This window comes from Callithrix jacchus, chromosome 10 (genome assembly GCF_049354715.1).
Source record: "Callithrix jacchus isolate 240 chromosome 10, calJac240_pri, whole genome shotgun sequence".
NCBI classification, from domain to species: Eukaryota; Metazoa; Chordata; class Mammalia; order Primates; family Cebidae; genus Callithrix; species Callithrix jacchus.
The window spans coordinates 125,179,686-125,184,940 of NC_133511.1; the positions used below are offsets into that span (position 1 = coordinate 125,179,686).

At 52.8% G+C, this 5,255-nt stretch overlaps 1 pseudogene; it reads right to left on the reverse strand.

Annotated features, from left to right (window-relative positions):
- Positions 1-2,277: 2,277 nt before the first annotated feature.
- Positions 2,278-2,736, reverse strand: LOC100896361 (large ribosomal subunit protein eL34 pseudogene; annotated as a pseudogene).
- Between the last annotated feature and the right edge of the window lie 2,519 nt (positions 2,737-5,255).

The following is a 5,255-nucleotide window of genomic DNA, read 5'->3' on the forward strand; positions in this document are numbered from 1 at the left end:
CTGTGAAGCTGGAGGGAAGGGGCACGTGGAAGGGCAGTGCCAGATGTAGGGGACAGCTTGGGGACTGGAGGGGTTTGAGTGGAGGCTGCTGGGAGAGGAGTGGCAGCTGAGGGGGAGGCTGGAGGTGGCTCCAGGGGACAAGGGAGGGGGCCCAGCGTGCTGAAGCCTGAAGAATCTAGATGCAGCGGCAAATGGCCTGAGCAGAAGGTGAGGGTGGGAGGCAGCCAGTGTAGACGGTAGGGTGCAGTGCTCAGAGGACCCTGAGGAGGGGCTGAAGGGGAATGGCCAGTTTTGTTTGTTTGAGACAGAGTCTTGTCGCCCAGGCTGGAGTGCATTGGTGTGATCCCAGCTCACCGCAACCTTTGCCTCCCAAGTTCAAGCGATTCTCCTGCTCAGCCTCCTGAGTAGCTGGGATTACAGGCATCCGCCACCACGCCTGGCTAATTTTTATACTTTTAGTAGAGATGGGGGTTTCACCATGTTGGCCAGATGGGTCTCAAACTCCTGACCTCAGGTGATCCACCCACCTTGGCCTCCCAAAGTGCTGGGATTACAGACGTGAACCACCCCCACCCTCAGCCTTTGTTTTTAAAAAGGGAGAATCCCACAGTGTTTATAAGCTGAGAGGTGGACCTGGCTGAGGAGGATTGAGCTGCAGGGCCCTGTGCAGAGGTGAGGACATGGAAGAGGACGAGGGAGAGGCTTAGCCTGGCTTCAGACCCCGCCCGGCCACTTCTGGCTGCATGGCCCTGGCCAGGGCCACCGCTGTTCTGACCCTTGCTATCTCTCTGGACAGCTGCTTTGAAGGAATCGGGGTGTTAAGGAGGGAGTTCTGCCTCCATTTTGCCTGAAATACTGAAGGCCTAAGACAGCAAAATAGGTGCCTCTGCCCGGGGCTCTAGGCTTTAGGGGGCTCCACCTCTGTCCAGCCTGCCCAGCCCCCACGTGGCCCAGAGGAAGTGCCCTCGGCACCCAAACCCTCTTTCCAGGCTTTGCGCCAGGTACTCGGACCTCAAACTCCCTGCCCAGGCTGCACAGAGGCCTACGGGAGTCCACCTCCCAGCCCCTCCCACAGGCGGACCTCACCACTGGTGGGGCCGGGGGAGGTCCATGGGCCAGGCTCCTCTGACCCCATGCTCCAGCATGGCACTGCAAGCAGTCCAGAAAGTTCTACATGGAACCACCTTCCAGGTGTTCTGAGATGTATTTGTCCAACCAGGAGGATGGGAAGCCCTATTCCATCACTTGTTGGCTGATCTACACCTTTATAGCGACCGTCCATAATTTTGTTGTATTTTATTTTTATTTATTTATTTTTAGATGGAGTCTCACTCTGTCACCCAGGCTGGAGTACAATGGTACCATCTCGGCTCACTGCAACCACCTCCCAGGTTCAAGCAACTCTCCTGCCTCAGCCTCCCTAGTAGCTGGGATTACAGATGTGCACCACCACGCCCGGCTAATTTTTTTGTATTTTGAGTAAAGATTGGGTTTCATCATGTTGGCCAGGCTGGTCTCAAACTCCTGGCCTCAAGTGATCCGCCTGCCTTGGCTCCAAAAATATTGGGATTACAGATGTGAGCCATCGCACCCTGCCTGAGCCACTGCACCCAGCCTCGTAATTTTATTATCTAGGTTCAAAATGTGTTAAGGTTTTGCTACATCTTCCAGAAATGTAAATATTGAAAGTACAGTGGGCCGAGTGCAGTGGCGCACACCTGTGGTCCCAGCTACTTCGGGAGGCCGAGGCAGGAGGATTGCTTGAGCCCAGGAGGTTGAGGCTGCAGTGAGCTGTGATTGTGCCACTGCACTCTAGCGTGGGCAACAGAGCAAGACTCTGTCTCTAAAAAATAAAAATAGGCCAGATGCAGGGGCTCACACCTATAATCCCAGCACTTGGAGAGGCTGAGGTGGGCAGATTATGAGGTCAGGAGTTCGAGACCAGCCTATCCAACATGGTGAAACCCCGTCTCTACTAAAAACACAAAAATCAGCCAGGCATGGTGGCGGGCGCCTGTAATCCCAGCTACTCGGGAGGCTAAGGCAGGAGAATTGCTTGAACCTGGGAGGCAGAGCTCGTGGTGAGCCAACATTGCGTCACTGCATTCCAGCGTGGGTGACAGAGCAAGACTCCGCCTCAAAAATAATAATAAATTAATAAATAAAAATTAAAATTATGTTGCCAACAGCGTGGTGCTTTCCACAAGAGTTCAGAAGAGACTTCCTCAGAACATTCTCCCTCAGAAACAGAATCGTCTGTCAGGCCTGCAAACACTAACAATTCTTTTTTTTTTTTTTTTTTTACAGCAAGTCTTTTCATTTTTATTACTCAAAGTTTCATTTTTTATTTCGCTTTCTGACTCTGTGCTTGCGCCTTCAACACTTTCACAACGATTTTCTGCTCCTCGATAAGGAAAGCACGCTTGATCCTGTCACGATCACATTTAGCACACATAGAACCACCATAGGCCCTGCTGACATGTTTCTTTGTTTTGGACAATCTCATAAGAACTTTAGGTCTTACAGCACGAACTCCTCGAAGCCTGCCTGCCTGGGCATACACCACATGCTGATTTTGGTGCTTTCCCAACCTTCTTGGTATAAAGGTATACAATTCTATTACCAGGGGTCCGGGACAGCCTAGTTTTGTTAGAGGCAGTATTGTAGGAAAGCCTACGTCGGTATGTCAAACGCTGGACCATTCTGAGTGCCTGCACACAACGTCCCCGGAAGAGCAACACTAACAATTCTAATATCAGCAGAGCTATTGTTTAAGCAGGATGTGATCAGTTAGCCTCTTTTGCCTCTTTTTGTCTGAAAAAATCCCTCTACTCTTTTGTAAATGGCATTGATGTGCTGAGGCATGGTTTGACTTGTGAGTGGGGCCAGGTACAGTGGCTCATGCCAGTAAACCCAGCACTTTGGGAGGCCAAGGTGGGCAGATCACTTGAGGTCAGGAGTTCAAGACCAGCCTGGCCAACATGTTGAAATCCCATCTCGACTAGAAATTTAAAAGATTGGCTGGGCACGGTGGCTCATTCCTGTAATCCCAGCATTTTGGGAAGCCGAGGTGGGCGGATCATGAGGTCAGGAGATTAAGACCATTCTAGCTAACACAGTGAGACCCTGTCTCTACTAAAAATACAAAAAATTAGCTGGGCGTGGTGGTACGTGCCTGTAGTCCCAGCTACTCAGGAGGCTAAGGCAGGAGAATAGCTTGAACCCAGGAAGTGGAGCTTGCAGTGAGCCAAGATTGTGCCATTGCACTCCAGGTGACAGAATGAGACTGTCTCAAAAAAAAAAAAAAAAATTAGCTGGGCATGGTGATACGCACCTGTAGTCCCAGCTACTCAGGAGGCTGAGGCAGGAGGATTGCTTGAACCCAGAAGGCAGAGGTTGCAGTGAGCCAAGATGGCGCCACTGCACTCCAGCCCAGGCCACAGAGCAAGACTTCATCTCAAAAAAAAAAAAAAGACTTGTAAGTGGCAGGCCCACTCCTGGGGCCTGCTCTGTGCTCCTGTCCTGGGTTCCACCCGTGCTTGTGGGGTGGGGGCCTGCGGAAGGAAACCTGTCTCCACCAGCCCCAGGCGACCAGTTCCCTCCCGTTTGGTCCAGACTTTTGCGGTTTTGTCCCTGAAGATCCCTCAGTTCTAGGTAAACTGGGATGGTCGGTTGCCCTAGTTAATCCACCATCCACTTTGAGAATCTAACAGAGGAGTGGGTGAGGCGAGAAAGAGAGAGAGGCTTGGGGCCTCGTCCCTCCCTTGTTCATCTCAGGCCTGGCAAGAAAGGATCTGTGTCCGCTGGAGATGGGGAGCTGGGGGTTTGACACACATGCCTGGCGTTTGCTCTGATCAAAGGCGAGGCTGAGGCTGTGGCTGTTGCTGCCAGGCGGGCCATGGAGATGGACAGGTGGCCTCACTGCTGCCCTTCCCAGATGATCAGGCAAAGGCATGTGTTCCTGGGGACCAGATGCTTCTGAGCAATGTCCAAGGTGCCCACAACAGCCCTTGAGGGAGGACTCAGCACTGGGAATCCACAAACCCATGGGGCCCTGGAGCCCGGTCATGGGGTGCTGGGCCTCCCTGGGTATCCTTTCCTGTTCCCTCTGTCCCTCCTTAAGGAGCAGAGACAGCTGAGCTGGGAGGAGCGAGTGCAGAAAGAGAGAAGGAGCTGGCTTGGCTTTTCTCCACGGTGGCTTCTTTGCTGCGACTTCCCAAAACTGTGGCTTTAAATACGCTTAAGTTATTTATTGATTTATTGAGACAGGGTCTTGCTCTGTTGCCCAAGCTGGACTGCAGTGACATGATCACAGCTCACTGCAGCCTCAACCTCCTGGGCTCAAGTGATCCTCTTGCCTCAGCCTCCCGATTAGCGGCAACCACAGGCTTGCACCGCCGCACCTGGCTAATTTTTGTATTTTTGCACAGACAGGGACTTTCCATGTTGATCGTGAACTCCTAGGCTGGTCCTGAACTTCAAGCAATCCTCCCACTTTAGAATCCCGAGTACACATTACCACACCCGACTAACTTTCATGTTTTTTGTAAATACAAGGTCTTGCTGTGTTGACAGGGCTAGCCTCAAACTCTTGGGCTCAAGTGATCCTCCTGCCTTGGCCTCCCAAAGTGCTGGGATTACAGGTGTGGACCACTGCACCTGTTTAAGAATTTTGATCATTAAACTGGAACTAGAGTTGCAGTTCCTGAACTGAGTCCACTCAAGGACTCTACTGCACAGCAGCTGCCCAGGTTTTCATCCGGGTGCAGGGGAAGGTGCTCCCCGCCTCAGCCTCGAGGAATCCTGGATGCCCCTGAGTTCATATCATGGTGCCTGACCCTCAGTAAGTGCCAGATCCGTAAGAGCTGCTTTGCATTTCAAAACAGGTCTCCTCCAGGTCACGAACAGCCGGCCCACGCTCAGTCCAGGTGACACGTTTCCGGGCTGGCCCCACTGGCCTGGGCAGCTGCAGCCCACATGCTGGGCCCTACGCTCCACCCTCTTCCTCCGCCCATGGCTGGGCGCCATTCTCTCCCACTTCTCCTCGCCCACCTCTGAACTTGGAGGTCTCCAAGGCCAAGCCCTTGAAGCTGTCTCTTCAGTTGCTTCTCTGGGATCATGGAAGAGTCCACATGGCCAGGCCAGGCCAGCCCTTTCCCTGGTCCATAGGCCCTGCCCACTCCGCTCTTTTTTGAGAGGTCTAACAGAATCTCCGTGGGATGTGTTCAGGCTAAGGATCCACATCCCACCCCTCT